We start from the raw sequence: 18,870 nt of genomic DNA, 5'->3' as shown, positions 1-18,870 counted from the left end.
TAGGAGTAGGAGAATGGTGCAGAGTGGGGGCATCAAGATGAGGAAGTGAAGTACTGTGTTTAGAGTCTAAGTATGAGTATGGATGTTGGGGGGGGAACTAAAGTCTTGTGGTTATATTCCTTAGCTAAGCTTACTACGGTCATGGGGTAATCCCTTTCCGAAACAGAGAAGGTTCTACACAGGAGTGATTGGTTTAAGGCTAACTAGACAGAACTTGGAATCCTCACTAGAGTTCTAAACTGCCTTTCATTCCTGGAAACCAACAAGAAAGGTCACAGCATCAGTAGTTCCAGAGAAAAGGAATACCAGAATATTATGGGAAGACTCTTCAGCAGGAAATTTGACAAAAGTGTTTGGAAAGTAGACAAGTTAATTTATGCAGCAAGAAAAGTATTTATTTGAGCAACTTGGTAAAGAGCTGATATTCATTACTAGAATAGACCAAACTGTACATACAATAGTATTTCTTTTTTAACTTTAAATGCAACTTTTATTACTTCGTTTTAAACAGCCTCAGCGTTGGAAGTCTGTAATAAAGATGCAAGTTCAATGCGGTATGAAGGAACACACTTTGCAGCAAGAGTAGCACGGTAAAAGGGGAAAGGGCTCTTTCTGATGTTTGTGAAATAAAATACAGTAAAATCCATAATATAACTAAATTTATAAATACAGGGGCACAGGTAAGTATAATCAAACTTAGCGGTAGAAATAAACGCAGTAAATAGGCCTTAATGTGTATTGGCTTTTTCTGTGTGGAAAAATCTGTGGCTGGTGACCTAGAGCAGAGTCTGCGATCCGATCCCAGACCGATACTGAAAGAAGTACACACTGGTTGTTATTTTTCAAGATCATACGATTAGAGCTTACTGGTCCTGCAAATGTAAAATGAATGCGTGACCATTTTATAATTCAAAAATACTTGTAAAATACTAATTTGGAGGCCACCAGGGGGCGCAGGCAAGATGGCTGCCTGAAGTTGAGCTCCCGTCCCCAGCCTTGGACCTTGTGAGGGGCTATGGCGCATTGCAGTCCCTAATCTGTTTAAAATGTTGTGATCCAAACGTTGGAAACTGCGGACCCCCAGTGGGTGAAAAACAAAAGCTTGGCGCTGCTCTTGCGCACCATACCTGGCCTTGGAGGCTTTGAAGAGGTCCCCGAAAGGCTTCTCACCGCCTGGGGACGGGATGGCTGAGGCCGGGACCATGGGTGCAGAGGGCCCTCCAGCTGCGCTAGAAGTCAAGAGATGTCAGCCCTCACGGTGCTGTGGAGTTGTAGTGGGAGACAGTGGAGACTTTATCCCCCAGAGAGTGCCGGCCTGATAAGGAGAATACTGCCCTTAATGGTGTTATACTGAAAATGTAAATACACAGCCCGAATGAGATGAATAGTATGTTGGCCAGAAGCAAATCGCATCATGTGACAAACATTGCAAACCGTGAAACCAGAATGTGACCATTGGGAGTCCATTTTGTAAATGCCGGCCATTTTCCTTTTTTGTAACGCTTTGCAAATATATTCTATGCTTCAAATCCATACATGGTGCGAGTTCACAGCTTGAACTCTGAAATGCTAACGTAGACAGGAATGTAGAACTGTACAGAAATACATTGTTTTCCTCTCATTGAGGCTTTGAAGCTGTGCAAAGAGCCGCGCCTAATCAGTAGCCCAGGTGCCGGTTTGTCTTGCAAGCACTGTTGTAAAAGGCAGTTAAATGTGAATTATATGCAACTAACGGTGCGCCTTCACAGAGGATGGTATTTTCTCTGCCTCAGAACTGTCTGATCCTTAGCCCATGAGCCGCCGTGAATAGATAACGTTGGTTGGAATGTCTCTCTGCTAAGAACATATCCTCCCCTGAGCCAGTGCCTTGTGTTCCCCATAACAGAAAACTGTCTCTGCAGCCTCTGCTAGAATACTTATGTTTAGACTGAATGAAGACTTGTCATAACTGTCAATTACTGAACCCTAGCTTGTTCGTCATGTATAGGGGCGGGCCGAATGGTATTGTAAAGGATGATGTATTATGTATATTTATGACTGCTTTAGCACTGCTCCCTCTCTCTCTTTTCACAGTGTCTGGGAACACACGTCGTGAGGCGTTGAGACCCGGTCGGCCGACTGAGATTCTTTGACTAATAAACCAGACCTGTTTGGAATACGAACCTCACGACTGGTGTGTCATTTAGTATATGATTATTCTGCCTTTATTCCATATATGGACTAACAAAGATGGCACCCGAATATGGACCCTCCCTGTGATGCTCCATCGCATACGTTAAAGGCAAGGACGAGTCGAGGACGAGGCTGTCGGACCAGGATCGGAAGGTGTTCGGGGCGCCCCTGCAGAAGTGAGTAGAGTCTCCTCTGCAGATCTGTACACGGCCGATCCCTGATCGACGAGCAGTGCCCAGAGAGCATTGAGGCGAGGGTCCTGGAAGCAAAGCAAATTGTGCCAGACACGTGGTTGTGACGATTCTTGGTTGCGCCTGTATACAGGCAAATTGCGTCCTGAGAAATGAATTGATTGATCAGGTGAGACGTGCCCCGATTCTTAACTGTCCTGATATTGGTTGAGTGTTGCACTTGCAAGTACAAATGCCCAGGGTAAGAAGAGGTAAGAGCTAACCATGCCTGGGAAATTGTCTTCCTGTCTGGTGAGAATTTTTCACTGCAGTAGACATTCTTTGGAAACTGGCCAGGCCGCTCCACCCAAGGGGTCGCCGGCACATGATATGCACATTAAATACGGAATAGGGGCAATAATGTTTAATGCGGTTTGGCATAGGCAGACCAGACATGTATCAGACCTTCAGTGGCCGAATAATGGGAGCTTCTAACTTGCGCGTATAGAACATTTAGAATCAGTTCTGCTACACAAAAAGGCCAGACCTGCAGCGTTCGACATTGTAAGGGACTGGAGAAAGGAAGCGACTCAACGCTTGAAGAGTAGAGAGAAACATGCACATAGACATAAATCAACTGTAGAGCAAGCGCTAGAGCATGATCAACAGAAACAGACAGAAGCCATTAGGAACATGGATAGGGCCTTCCAGTTAGACATACAGAAAATATATCCTTCACAAGATTTGCATAGATCAGACGAACTGATAAATAAGATATTAAATGAGCGAAGAAATAATCATGCAAGTACTGACACAGTTGCACCGCCTCCTTATGTACCTCCTCCTGTTGCTATTCCCACGATTCCATCTGCACCTGCAGTAGCCGTCCCATCTGCACCCATGATATCATTCCCATCACCTCCTACAGAGCATGAGGTACACTCTTTAGCTGGCAGTTCTGCACCAATAGAGACCGAAAGAGGAAGTATTAGAATGACTTGTAGTACAATTAGTAAGGCACGGAAAGACAAACTGAAACAGTGGGCTCAGACGTATATTGATGATGGCAATGAAGTGGCTGTGCAAAGTTCAATATCCGATCACCGAGGCCTTGGTGAACAACAGGTATTGTTAGAGTTTATGGGAGATTATTGTGTTAAAATATGGAGTGATTTGATTAGTACCGTGGTACCGCAAGAGTTGCGTGATTTGATTGTCCTTTCCAATTTACGAGATAATGCGGTGAAAATATGAGAACATGTAGGGCTATTTGCGTTTAAGCGAGAACTTGATTGATTGCATAAAGATCTGATGAGTAAGCATGAACCGCATATGTCATACGTCCACAAACGATTTCTTCCGCTGTTGAAACCTGTTAGTGAAGAAATGCAAATTTGGACGCAAGATGTGCTTAGATGGATTACGGATGCCGCGATTTCCCCGATTGAATTGCATGATACATTTAGTCAGTATACACCAGAAATGCAGAGAAAGGTGTTACAGGTTATGGTTGAGTATTTACAGGATGAATGCATGAAAAAGAAGGTTTGTTGCCCTGCTGATTTGATGACGATTTATAAAAGAGCATTTTTGTTTGACACCGAAACAAATTCTTTTTCCCTTCATCTGGCTATGTTGCTTAATAAACGTATAGATGTAGAGTCCCCTAGGTTGCAATTACCTACGAGAGAGGTGCCTCCCACTTTTGTCCCGAAAGTAGAGGTTGCTGCTGACGGAGCGACTCCAGCATGAACGATAGAAGCCCATTATATTGCACAATTTGTACATTTTCCCTTTTCTATGCAAGAATTGAACACTATAAAGCAGACGGTCACTGACATTAGGAAAATTCCTGCAGGTTTCTATAAATTGAATCTGTTTTGAATTCCTCTGTTTTTACACTGAGTGACATTGATTTATTGTTCCCTGTGATACTTCCTGCGGACATATGGAAACAGATCAGAAGTATAAATGATGTGCTGATGTTAGGCGATACTTGGGGAGTTTATAGTGAGAGAAAGGCAGAGGAGAAACCTCCGCAAGTCATCTTAACTTTGCCTTCACGAATAGTAGAGAAATTGAAAACTTTAGTGCCCGAGAAGAGAATAGTTTGGGACAAATTGACTGCTTGTCTACAAGGCAAATTGCAAGGAGCTACAGATTTTTTTAACCGGTTTGAAGATGTATTTGCAGATTTTAGTGACCAAGATCTAAGTACCGAAACTGGAAAGAGATTGTTGATAAGTTTGTGCGAGGATTGTTATCAGAAATTTAGACATTGATAATGACATCTGAAAGTGCATGGCAAGCAAAATCAAAAAGCTAAGTATTACATATGGCCCAATATTATGAGAACCGAGTAAATTCAAAAAGGATAAGGAAATAAGAAAGAAAGGAGATTTGAAAACCAGAGTGTTACTGCAGCAGGTAGACAAAAATAATAGAGGTGGCAGAAATGCACTGCCTAGAGTCGTCTTATTTTCCATTTTTGCATAACTGAGTGAATATAATTAATAGTAGATCCATTGCCCTCTAGATTGAATATTGTCGAGCAACTTTTAGCACTTGATGGCTTCCTCAGCTACATAGGTTTCCTATTTTGCCTGGAGTGTTAGACACGATTGAAAACCATGTAGGTGGTCTTCACCCATTCTATATGCATAGTGCAACCACTCACGTTACCGTTTGAAAAGTTATAGTGGACTACCTTGTTACTCCACAGATGCAACGGGCAAACACTGTCCCCGAACTCGAGCCGCGCTTTGGCGCACCGGCCTGTTAAGACGTGGGTCAGCGCCATGGAATTTTGTCCATAAAATCCTCCCAGCATCGATCTGGGTAAGGCTCTTTTCTGGAACAACTTGAATCAGTAGTCGCAGAACATTCACCAAATAACATGCTAGATTACCCTGCTAACTATATATAATCTATATAGAGGTTTATACATAAGAGAAACAATTCTTGTTTTAAAACATTTTTGTTTGTCTGCTTCCCGCAGGGATCATTACCTCATACTCTGCCCTGAGGAAGGCGTTTCTTTGATTTTGATGGTCTTTCAGGTGGCCCGCCGAAACGTATTTAGGTCTTTGTTTGATGGCAGTTGATGCTTCGAGATGTTTTTTGAACTAAGTAAATGTGCAATTTTACATAGGCAGGCCTGACAATTTCCAGCATTGTGAAAATACATTTATTCATTACTTTGTATTTTATTGTTGCTTTTCATTCACTTTGAAAATACATTTATTCATCACTTTGTATTTTATTGTTGCCTTTCATTCACGTTTTAGTTGGGGGTATTTGTTCATTCATATGTACTTTATAATCAAGATTATTTAATTATAGGCTATTCTTTGTTTATGTATTGTCCTTAAAATTGATTTTCAACTTCACAAAATCCTTTTCATTACCTTGCCAAAATTGTGTTTCCTATTTAATAAAACACATTTATTTCAACACAATTTTTCTTCTCTTACTTAACTCTTTAGATTATATATTCTGGTTATTCAGGGTAACTAAAAGTTGGATATCTTTGATAACCTAATTTCTTTAAGAACTCATTCATGATAGGTTAAATTAATTTTATACAGCTTTTTGGAATTTCTTTTGTTGCCTGCACTGATGCTGCCATTGATTTTATTTTTAACGTATTTTATTGGCATTTGTATTGGATGCATACAAATACAAGAAAATTAACTAAAACATTAAACATAAACAACAACAGTCTTCATGCGAAACAGTTCATCTTTCTCAGGTGGGCATGGTTGCAAATAGGGGTTCCAATATATCTCGGAAAGTGGGAGGGATCTTGGTCAAGAGGATCACCATCTCTAGGTGAGTCTGAGGGATCAGTTAAGGCAAAGTAGTGGAGTTTATCAAGGGGGTTTATGGTCTGCACTGAAGTGTATATCTCTCAGGAGGGCCTTCCAAGAGTCCAGAGTGCCACTCACAATGTCTCCACTAGAGATGATTCCATCTTGCCAGGCTCTGGTTTCGGCTGCAGTCCATCTCTCTAGTTCTTTCATTCAGCGTTCATGTCTAGGGCCTCCTGGTGTCTTCCATGCCATGGCTATAGTTCTTTTTGCAAGTATACATGCAATGTCCATCAACTTGACAACATGTTTGTATTTGCTTGGTCTGGGGTAAGCCCCTAATAAGCATTCCCCGGGTATCCATTCATATCTGCTTATTCCGGCATCTGTGCAGGTCTGTTTAACTTTGGACCACAGCGCCATTGTCTTGGTGCAAGTCCAGAACATGTGGATCAGATCAGCTTTGTCGTTCCCACACCATGGGCATGCCGGGGAGGCCTGTTTATTGAAGGAGGCCACCCTGTGTGGGGTCATATACGTCCGATATAGGACGATTAGCTGTATCTGACCGAATCTGGAGTTTCTCGACACCTTCTTGGGATATAGCAACGTTCTTTCCCATTCCTTGTCTGTAAGCGTAGTTTCAAGGTCTGTTTCCCATTTTGTCTTCAGTGCCGCACTTTTGGGGTTGGGTTTGTCGTTGAGCTTCTTATAGAGTCGAGAGACCGGTTTCCAGCCATCCGTAAGGTCGTGCATCTCTTGTAACAGTGGGTCTGGGGTGGGTTCCTCCGGCCAGCTGCACCAGTTCTTCTTGGCGGTTTGTTTGAGCCAATGATACCAGAGAAACTGGCCGCTTGATAGCCCTTCATTAGCCTGCAGTGACTCAAAATCCTTGAATTCGCCCTCCTCAAACATATCTCCCCATGTATAAATTCTGGCGCCCTCCCACCTCCTAGCTGTGGAGAGATCCGATTCTGTTTTGCACACGTCGACCAGAATGGGGTTGTCTGGAGAGTAAGGATGTTTCACCTGCCTGATGTAGCAGGTTCTGGTCCAAATCTGCCTACCCAGTTGGACGATCATGGGAGCATCCTGGGATTGTCGTAGAGGGTTCCAAAGAGTTTCCCTGGGGAATATTTTGGAGGGAGATTGTCGCAATAGCCCCAGCTCGGCTGACGGATCGTCCGAGAGCAACTTCGTCACGTGGCTAAGCTGTGCCGCAAGATAATACAACTGGAGGTCTGGGAGTTGTATTCCCCCTTCCTTGTATGGCAGGGATAGGGTAGCCAAAGTCAATTTATGCCTGGTAGGTCCCCATAGGAAGTCCTTGATAAGTGCCTCTAATTTCTTAAAGAAGGGCGGTCTGACGTAGTGGCATATGTTGACAAAGAAATATAGAAATCGAGGGAGGACTATCATCTTAACGATTGCTGCTCTGCCTACCGTTGCAAGTGGGAGTCTAGACCAAAATTTCATGGATCTGCGAAGGCCGGTTATTGCTACTTCTGTGTTGTGCTCATGTGTGAGCATCGGGGTGTGACTCACATTAATTCCTAGGTACCAAAACGTGTCGAGTTGCCACTTTATCCCAATGTCCGGGAGATCAGTTTCTTCTAGGCCTCTCAGGCTAGCCAAGGGGAAGGCAGAGGATTTCAGTCTACTGAATTTGATCCCAGAGTATTTCGCATAGTTGTCTAGTACATCTAATGTGATTGGTGCGTTGACCTGGGGGTCTTTCAAGTATAAAAGGACACTGTCCGCGTATAGGAATATTAGGTTATGTTCGTTTCCCACTTTGATGCCAGCGTCAAAGAACTGTTTCCTAAAATATATGGCAATCGGCTCCAGGCCCAATATGTATAGCATGGGTGATAGTGGGAACCCTTGTCTGGTGCCCCTTTGTATTTTCCAGGATTCAGACACTATTCTGCCGGTCTTTACTCTTGCCACAGGAGAATTATAGAGTACTGTGATCCATCTGACAAAGCCTTCGCCAATCCCGAACCCTCTCAGCACCTCGACAAGCCACTCCCAGAAGATAGAATCAAAGGCCTTGATGGCATCAAGTGATAGTACTGCTAAGTCTTCTTCTCTCTCATAGGTTTCGGCCATAATGTGTTGAAGCCTTCTCAGGTTGGCTGTGGTATTGCGTCCTGGAACAAAACCGTTCTGGTCTTCGTGGATTAGGGACCCTACAACCCTAGCAAGTCTGCTGGCCAGTATAGTGGTGAGACTCTTGCTGTCATAATTTAACATGGCCAGAGGGCGATAAGAGTCACAGTCAGTGGGTGGTTTGTTTGGTTTGAGAATGGGAATAATTATTGTCTCTTTCATAGTGTTAGGTAAGACCCCATTTTCGTAGGCCTCTTGGTAGACATTGTGGAGGATTGGGGTGAGGGTGGATTCATATGTTTTATAAAATTCAGGCGGGAGGCCGTCGCTTCCGGGAGCCTTACAGGTGGCCAGCGATCTGATTGCTCCTGTCACATCTTCTACTGTGATTTCCATCTCCAGTGCCTCTCTCTGTTCGCTGTATATTTTGGGGAGGCCTATCTCATCCAGTGTTTCTTTAATTTCATCTCTGTCTATTTGTGTGTCATGGGAGTACAATTTGGAGTACAATTTGGCAAACGCTTCATTAATTCCTAGTTGTGTCTTGTGACGTATCCCGTTGTCGTCCAGTATCTCCGTTGGGAGGTGCTTGGGGCGTTCACGCTTGCACAGCCAGGCCAGTAGTCTGCCGGGTTTGTCGGACTCCTTGTGAGACCTGGTAGTGTATGTTGCGAAGTCAAACTTCTCTAATCTGTCCCAGGAAGATTGGCATTTCTTGCAGGCTTCCTTCAACTTCCTTTCGACCTCTGGAGTAATGCTTGAGGTGGATTCTAGACGAGAGATCTCTTCTTCTTGTGCTTCGAGTTCAGTCCTCAATTGCATGCGAGTGCCACCAGCTTTTGATATTATTTCACCTCTAGCCACCACCTTCATGGCTTCCCACAATGTGCTCCAGGTAGATACTGAGCCTTTATTAATGTCGATGTATTCTTCTAGTTTTTCAGTGAGGCCCTCTCTGAACTCAGGGTCGGCGAGGGCCGCAGTAGGCATCCTCCACATGGGGATTGGTGGTCTAGGCCCCGTTAGTTGTCATTGCATGATTAGTGGGGAGTGGTCTGAGATTGATCTTCCTAAATATGCCGTAGTTTCTGCCAATGGTATTTGTTCTCTGTCGATGAACAGATAATCGATTCTTGTGTGGACCTTGTGCGGGGCTGAATAACAGGAATAGATCTTTTCAACGAGATGCTGTTCCCTCCAAATATCCACCAAGTCGAGTTGTTCCAGCGTTTCTGTCAGAGCGCATGTTGCGGGGTTACTTGGATGGGGGGTTGGTACTGACCTGTCCATAGAGCCATCAATGACAGTTGAAGTCTCCCACCCCATATAAAGGTCCTATTTCGGTGATGTGCCATCCGTGAGCATATTGCTCTGAGGTATGATGGTATTCCATGTTGCGGGAAGTACGAATTGACTAAGCAAATTGGAGTCTGCTCGATAGTGCCCCACATTATTACATACCTTCCTTCTTTATCGGACTTGAATCCTTGCAATTGGAAGGGTACATTCGGGTTCACCCATGTGAACACTCTCCTTGAGTATTTAGAGTAGGGGGATCCTCTCCCGGTCCCAGCCCATCGATCTGTTAATTTGGACATGGTGTCTTCCGTAAGATGCGTCTCTTGCAACATCGCAACCTTTTTCCTGCGGAGATAAGACTGTTTCAGTTCCGTCTCAGGTATGAGTTCATCCCTCTCACATTCCACGTCATCACTTTGAGTTGTGACGCCATCAGATCAATATTTCGAGCCCGGTTGGCAGCTCCTCATCTGGAGCCTGGGGTAATGTCAAACTGAGGTTATGAGACTGCAGACGGGAGTAACCAGATTCTTCGCCCCCCAAGTCGTAGCCTGCACCCATCCTGTGCTTCTTCGGCGGTAGTGGTATGAAGACTGTATAACTAACAAAACTGTTAACAAAACTCGAACTGGTGCGCCCAGCGACTACATCATCGTTGTGGTGCTCTGGCACTCTCGAGCCATTTAAACCCATCCGGGTATCGGGGCGAGCAGGGTCGGGCAGGTGGCTGGCCCGACCTGGATTGTTTGCAGGGGGTAGGGCTGGTGTCTGGCGGAGAGGCCGAACGAGGGCCGTTTGTATGTAGCTAACTGTTAGTTGGATCACCTTCTGAGGTCCGGTTGCTTGTGCTTACTGTGGCCATTTATGGCAGCGTGTGTCGTGTGCCGATGGTCTGAGAGCCTCAATCTTCCATCTGGGGAGCATCTTTACCATCTGCAAGGTTATCTTTTAGCCACATGTTGGCGGCCGTTGGGTTTTCTAGGAATATGGCACGCCCATTGAAGATGACTTTCTAGCGTGATGGGTAGAGCAGCCTGTATTTCAGGTTTAGTTGTCGAAGTCTTGCTTTTATTGGGATGAAAGAGTTCCTCTCCCTCTGCACTATCTTAGTGTAATCAGGGTAAATGGTTATTTTAGAGTCGCCACGTTCGATGGGGCCTTCTTCCCTGGAGTGCCTTAAGATGATTTCCCTATCCTGAAAGCTTAGTATTTTTGCAATTATTGGTCGGGGAAATGAGCCAGGTGGGGGCCGCTTCTGGAGGGACCTGTGGGCCCTTTCGACCACGAATCCCTGCGACAGTTTCCCAGCCCCAATCTCCTGTTGTAGCAAGGATTCTACGTAGGCTGTAGTGTTTGGGCCTTCGCTTCCTTCTGGTACTCCTAGGATCCTAATATTGCCCCGTCTAGCCCGACCTTCGGCCTCCTCAGACCTCTCCTCTAGGATAGCCACTTTCGTCTCTAAGTCTGCAACCTTGGACTTCAAGGCTGCTGTTGTCCCAGCCGTTTCTTCTATTGAAGTCTCGGTATTCGTCACCCTCTCGGTTAAGTTGCGGGCGTCTTGACGCATGAGTTGAATGTCCATTTTAAATTCGTCAATCTTAGAGTCTATGTGTGTCCTCAATGAAGCAATAGCATCCAATATTTGGGAGTGGTTATCTGTGGTTGCCCCCTCTCTCGTGTGGGTAATCTCTGGGGTACAGGAGCGAGCCTGTATAGGGGTTTTTGTCTTGGCGGATACAAATGAGTCCATGGTGGCTGCTTTCGCTTTGTTCCTGATGGCCATATTAGAGTCTCAGTGATGCTGCCCCTGGGACACTTTAGATGAGTTACCGGTGGGGGTATCAGCTGTCTCCCCGTGTATAGGGTAATGAGTGGTGTTCCCAAGGTGTCAGAAGCCAATGAATCCAAATCTGCAGGGGGGTAGGGGTGCCTCCTCACTGGTGCTTATATGTTCTCCCGCACCCAGTCATGCAGCTTTTGTGCAGCCGCTATATCTGTGATGTCGCCGTCACTGCCCTTACCTCTGAGCGTCCAACTTGCCGGGACAGGGAGATCTGGGGGCGAGGAATGCAGGCTGGGGCCGCCGTAGTCGCTCTCTTGCTGCTGGTTCTCGCTGTCCTGCGCCCCGGGGCGGCGCTGGGGAGGAACCTCCGGTGGTCGTGTGCGCCCTCGGTGGGCTGTCCTCAGCGACGGCTGAGCCCGCGTAGTGTACCACGGGGGTGGTGCACAGGTCCTGCTGCGGCGGGCCTCGCCCAGCAGTGAGAAGCAGTGTGAGGGCTCTCCCTTCCGATGTTCTGCAGGCGATCGTGCTCCGACGTGTTGTCTCTGCTCGATCCGGCTTCCTTAGTCCCCCAATGCCATTTGACGGCGGCTTCCTACTCGGAGGTTCCGCTAAGTGGCGCGGGCGCCATCTTGGATGCGTATGGGAGCGGGGGAGGGAGTATGATTCAAGGACAATTTCGCCGACCAGAGGGTCCGATTTCCCGGCTGGTCAAGCAGATCGTGTCGGGGTCAGCTTCTCCCACCTCTGCATCAGCTTTTCGTGGTCGGAGGCACTTCTTATGCCGGCAAGAAGGATCAAGAAACAGCGTCTCGGCCGGAGCTCGGCTATTCAGCCTCTGTACGCCATCGGCTCCAGCCCACGCCCCCTGATGCTGCCATTGATAGGACAATAGACATTAACATTGAATCTGCTCCAAGAAAGACTTGGTCTACAAAGATTAGCCTGCTCCTGATCGTTATATCTATCTGTATCATATCTGTACTAACCGCAATGTTTTGGTACTTGCACTTCAAAATAGAATGGCTCTAATATATTTCTAACTAATTGCAATCTTTGTTATGATATTTGGTATCCTCATATTCTGCTGTTGCTGCATACAATGTTTGCCAGCCATTTGCTCCACCATTACAAGTGAATGTGTACAGACAATTAGTGAAAAGATGGTGGTCTCAAACATGAAAATGAAATAAAGAGATTATGTCAATCAATATTTCTGATGAGGATGGTGACAGTGACATGGGCAGTTTGGAAAGTGACACATGGTCTGATGAAGACGCAATGTATGGATGATGATGCCAAAAGGAGGGTTTGTTATACTGAAAATGTAAATACACAGCCCGAATGAGATGAATAGTATGTTGGCCAGAAGCAAATTGCATCATGTGACAAACGTTGCAAACCGTGCATCCCACGAACACGATATTGACAACTCTCAATGCTCCCGCTACGAATACCCCAGTGCTTTCTTGCACTCTCCCGTCACGAGATGTGTGACACAGAAAGGGTTATGATAGCAATACACTATTCTTAATTATGAATATGACCCATGCTATCTTGAATATATCCAATTGCTGGGTGTGCTCACATTTACCACAGCACGGGGAAAAAGGAATGGGTTGGTATATACATCCTCTACCCCTTAGTACTGCCTGTCATGCATCATTAAGAGCTCTATTTTTTGGAAGACGAATGATAGTGTCACTGTAAACTTTGATGGAACGAACATAAATGAATTCGATCGATTTGGTATTAGCACCGCTGGGTTGTTCTGTGTTTACAAATAAGAGTAAAATGAACACTGTATCGACCAGTCCCATTGATAGACTATCTAGACCTTACCAGTCCCTAATTACTTTCAAAATCGCTCCAGTTGGTAACAAAGATGCCATGCCCCCCTCCTATACGATTAATCATAGTCCACATTCTGTTCCATTTTGCTTACGGAAAAAGGGTTCGCACCCGGTAGGAACATTTACCAGATGCATGAATACTGCTGTACTTCAGCACGAAGAGAAACCATTATATATAGGAGGTTCTGTCTATTTTGTGTGTGGAGATCAAGCTTATCCATGGTTACCCAGAAACTGGAAAGGTACCCGTTACTTGGGGATATTATTACCTGGTGTATTCCTCGCCAAAACTTCTGAAATAGCAAAAATATCTAGATCTCGGCCACAACGAGATGATACTGCTGGGCACATTTTTGGAGACCTAGCAAAATCCTTTATACCTTTCTGGGGACAGGCAATAAACTCATGGAATATTAGAAAACTGTCCCTGGTGTTAGAAAAAACAATTAATGGAACCACTGCCATACTTTACAACATGACACTGGAACAAAAAGCAATCAGGCTAGTTGCACTTCAAAATAGAATGGCTCTAATATATTTCTAACTAATTGCAATCTTTGTTATGATATTTGGTATCCTCATATTCTGCTGTTGCTGCATACAATGTTTGCCAGCCATTTGCTCCACCATTACAAGTGAATGTGTACAGACAATTAGTGAAAAGATGGTGGTCTCAAACATGAAAATGAAATAATCAAAGAGATTATGTCAATCAATATTTCTGATGAGGATGGTGACAGTGACATGGGTAGTTTGGAAAGTGACACATGGTCTGATGAAGACGCAATGTATGGATGATGATGCCAAAAGGAGGGTTTGTTATACTGAAAATGTAAATACACAGCCCGAATGAGATGAATAGTATGTTGGCCAGAAGCAAATTGCATCATGTGACAAACGTTGCAAACCGTGAAACCTGAATATGACCATTGGGAGTCCATTTTGTAAATGCCGGCCATTTTTCTTTTTTTTGTAACGCCCTGCAAATATATTCAATGCTTCAAATCCACACACGGTACGAGGCCACAGCTTAAACTCTGAAATGGTAACCTAGACAGGAATGTAGAACTGTACAGAAATACATTGTTTTCCTCTCATTGAGGCCTTCAAGCTGTGCAAAGAGCCACGCATAATCAGTAGCCCAGGTGCTGGTTTGTCTTGCAAGCGCTGTTGTAAAAGGCAGTTAAGTGTGAATTATATGCAACTAATGGTGCTCCTTCACGGAGGATGGTATTTTCTCTGCCTCATGAAAATGGAACACCGCAAGGAGGAGCTACGTCTCAAGGTGGATGATACTGAAATCGCGAGAGAAGAAACAATCTCTGGATTTTCGGGCTTGTGGAGGAGGGTGAGACCTCAGCAGGCCTGGAGCACAAGGTACACGACATAATAAGGATGTTGAAAGGACCACAATAGACAGAGTTCACTGTGCTGGAGGTGGAGCCAGGGTTCTGTGGTCGGTCCTAGCATGTATGCACTATTATGGGGACAAGGTGAGGAGCTTCGAAAAAAGCAAGACGTCTGAGAGAAATAAACTATGGTGACTCGAGGGTGGCCATTTTACAAGACCTCTGGGCCCATACCTTGCTGAGGTGGAAGAAATGTGGGGCTCTCACTAAGTGGCTGCAGGAAAAGGGGGTGACATACCGCTGGGGCTACCCCTTTTTGTGTAATGGGGAGTGGCAGAAGAGGACGAAGGACATACAAAGGGACACAGAGGACTTGGTCGGCAATCGGGAGGTCCCCTCCTTGGAACGGAGTGGTCAATGACTGGATCCCACCTGGGGGCCCAGGGTCCCAGAATCAGTACGGGGAAAGAAGAGGGCAAAAGGAAGCTGTAAATATCAGAAGTTGAATACCCCTCCTCCAAGGAACAGAGATGCCTGAAGGGGACAGCTGCAAGTATACATTGCATACTCACATCTGCTGTAGGGCTCCCTAGGGGCCTAGCTGTTTGGTTGTTTTTGGTTTCCTTTCTGGCTGCCAATTGGGTGGTTTAGTAAGCAGTTTGACAGTGATTTATGCTGCTGGAAAGGAAGAATGTTCAGCGGGGAGGGACGGGGCACAAGGATGGTGAGGGAGGGACCTGAAAGTAGGGTGATCTGGTTCGATGATTCAGTTCAGAACGAGGGGGGTGAAAACCCCCTCAGAGTTGAGGGCTGAAGGACAGACGGAGGGGCTGTTAAACATGTCGTCCACGGCTGGGGAAGAGTCCCTGTTGGTTCCACAACCATTCTCAGTAGGTTAAGGACATGGGGTTGGATGCCTCAATTTGAGGAAGTGATGGGTGGGGTCCGTGGGTAAGGTGTGAGGAGGCGGGGGTAGGAGTGGGACTGGGGGGGAAAGAGGGTGTGTACAGCACATGCCATGTAATCAATATGCTGGAGAGGCCTGGAACCTAGTTGGACACGAGAGGAGTATCGGGTGATGGGTGAAAGGGGGAATGGTTGAAGGGGTGGTTGGTACGCGGAATGTAAAGAGCTTGAACTCTCAAAACAAACCGAACTCTCTAACCAGTAACATGTTCCGTAAACAGAAACTGGTGGTCCTCTTCTTGCAAGAAATGCACTTCCGACAAGGGGAGGAACCACCGATAAAAGACAAAGAGATAGGTAGGAATTTCTGGGTTTCTCATAAAACCTCCAAGAATACTCCTTGGCAAATCATTCCATCTGGCGGAGATCAAGATTACGAGGGGTTTCGGGGGAAGGTTTCTGGGTATAAAAGGCACATGTGAGGAGGGCATGGCTTAGAACGCCGTTGATGCGGCAGCTCCCTTGATAGCCTCCATGCTGGGTTTGCCTAACATGTAAAAACTCAAGGACTTCGGCATCGCCACCTGAGCCTTCCTTTCACATGGCATCATAGGAAGGCCTGAGGACCCCACCGAGTGAAGATGGGGGCAATTCGGTCCCAGAGGACCCCGAATTTCGCTCCCCAGGCTTCACCTCCCGGTGCCGGATGATTCAAGATGGTGTCCGGAGGTTTGCTTCAGCTTCGCCCCCTGGCGCTTATGCCCCTCGGCTGAGCTACCCTCCGACGGAGCTCCTCCCACGCCTGCAGCGTCTTTTCACTGGACTCCAGCCCCTTCCCCTGAGGCCCCTACAACTCTAGGGCCCCAGAAGAACGAGGACAGCAGCTGCGCTGAGGTGCGCTGTCCCTGGCACCCTAAGACGCCGTTGATACGGTGAGTGCTTCTGCAGCCCCTTCTCCCCTCGTCTATTGAGCTTGATGTTCCTCCTGTCCCCACGGGCCGGAGGGGCCGTGGTCCACGAGCCAGGTGGCTGCTCTCACACCTCCGGGGGGCTCGCTCCCGACCTTGCCTGCACGTAGCTTTGGGAATTGCTGCCAACAGAGAGACTGACTAGCGGGCATCCCTCTTCTAGCCATAAGCCCTAATGCTGGGAAGGTACGGGTTGTATGCCCACAGCGCCGCCCTGGTGGGGGTTCCCCACGCAGATGTTTTTCTCACCCCAAGGTTACCTGGAGCCCCCCCCCCACTAATTCCTGGGATGCCCCTGCCCACCCAGTTGCTCTCTTCTAACAGCTCCCATAGAGGACTATAACTTCAGTGACGACCACCGCTCCTACTGGGACGATTCCCCCCCTGGCCTAGCATTTGGATTCGGAGGACAATCCTTACCTTTGGAGCACCCTAACGCCCTGAATCAGGACCACTCTTGCCCTGCTGGTAGTGCAACCCTACAGAGAGGGGGCCCACTCCCTCCCACTTCCTGGGGCGCCCCGGACCACTCAACGACCCTTCCTCCTCGGCCTCTATTACTGCTGTGAGTCGGTGGGGTGATTGTACTGGTTGTTGGGCGACAGATGCCTCCTTCCCACCTGGCTGCTACCTGATCTGTGGTTACCTTCATTTATACACCTCTAGACAGCGCTGGGTGGGATCGCCCAGCTCCTAACAACTCCGGAAGCAATCCCAAAGGTGCCCCCCAACTTACCCTGCAATACGGAAGCAAGTTACCCCACCTCCTGTTAACTGGGGTCCACCATGGCCAAGCAGTCGAAAGCTAATAAGAACTTAGACATCACCACAATGTTACTTGCGGCTGACAAAGGCAAGAAACATGACCCCGCCCCCATCTTAACCCCACGGAAGTCACCAGACGACAAAGGATCCCTTGCAACTAGAGAGGACATTCAAGCCTTCATGGCAGACATTAAATCGGAATTCAGGTCATGCATGACAGAACTCACCACAAAGCTTGAACACACCAAACAAAGGGTCACAGAAGTGGAACAACGCATGGGGGAAGTTGAAGACCGTTCCCAAGATCACACAGTGGCTTTGGGAGGGATCCAACGATCGATCCAAACCCTACAGGATAGATGTGATATCCTCAAGTTCAAACAGGAGGACCGCGAGAATAGGGCCCGGCGCCACAACCTCCGGATTTGGGGCATCCCATCCTCAGTCCCAGACAAGGATCTCCGAGAGTATGTGGGGAATTTCTTCCAGTCACTTCTCCCTCAACTAGACAAATCCCAGCTGCTGCTGGATCGATCCCACAGGCTGCACCCTCGACAAGGGGTGAAATCAGACTCCCCAACCTGACGTAATAACAAGAGTGCATTTTTTCACAACGAAGGAAGCCATTTTGGCGATAAGTCGCCGCTCCCGGGATGAACTATCCTTCTGACCTACCTTCCTTGTATACTGACAAATCCAAATACTCAAACAAGAACAAATCAAACTGCACTCCTGATTTATACACAAGAGTAGTTTTTAGAATTGTAAACTGAAAATGAGATGATTTCAAGGTGCGGAGGAGATAAGTAACAACCCTCGCATCTGGGTTGCAAATATGTACACAAAAGATCAAGTTCCCAAATGTGGGAACTTCCGTCCTCTGCACTCTATCGGTGGCTCTCAAAGGAGTCCTGATTTTTCTTATGTTTGATAAATTGTTAAATGGTGGTCTTATGTTTAAAATAAACATGCACAAAAATGTGGTTATTTACTTAATACATATATATTAACACCTGTGAGGATTTTTCCAATAATTTATTGGGAGCCCAACACGTTTCATGAAAGAATTTGCATCTTGAGCGGCAATTTGCATACATTTTTCAGAACGAAATCTGGAAAACATAATATTAAGGCAAGTACATATTAGTCCCAATTTATCTAAATAGGTTTTATACTTTCAAGAGAAACAAAACATTATATAACATTATATAGATCAATCTCCTATATACAATTCACAAAAGATTCAACAACCTTATAAGTGGACATTAGTCAAACATGTCATCCCAAAGAACATTTCAATATCATTTGTGTTCTTTATTGGTTTACATAATGTCATTTCTGTATTGAAAAATAAATTACCTATGGAAATATATCCATTAGTCATGAGTTTTTGGATGTTCATCACAGAGAGAAAAGACTGCACAAAGAGAAGAGTCCCCTCAGTCAACGAAATGTTTGGAGTAGAATGTAGGCTGTTTAAGGAGACGAATAAGGATACAAAAAACAAACAAAAAAATCAGGAATAAAGGAACAAATGTGTAGGTTAAATGGATTGAGAAGAAGTAGAGCGATCACTTACCATCTACTGGATCGTATATGGTTAAAGATAGTCAATGGAGATAGTATCATCGCCACATGTAGGAAACTCCTATGTCGAATGTCATAATGCCCCAGTAGGAGCGGCCGG

At 46.0% G+C, this 18,870-nt stretch overlaps 1 protein-coding gene across 4 annotated transcripts in view; it reads right to left on the bottom strand.

Annotated features, from left to right (window-relative positions):
* The window catches only part of LOC138580132 (zinc finger protein 25-like), a 340,122-nt gene that overhangs the window by 1,618 nt on the left and 319,634 nt on the right, over positions 1 to 18,870 (bottom strand). The gene's annotated exons all lie outside the window — the stretch shown is intronic.

Source organism: Ambystoma mexicanum, chromosome 3p, assembly GCF_040938575.1.
Source record: "Ambystoma mexicanum isolate Mex_15411 chromosome 3p, UKY_AmexF1_1, whole genome shotgun sequence".
NCBI lineage: Eukaryota > Metazoa > Chordata > Amphibia > Caudata > Ambystomatidae > Ambystoma > Ambystoma mexicanum.
This window is presented reverse-complemented; position numbering and strand designations above follow the sequence as displayed.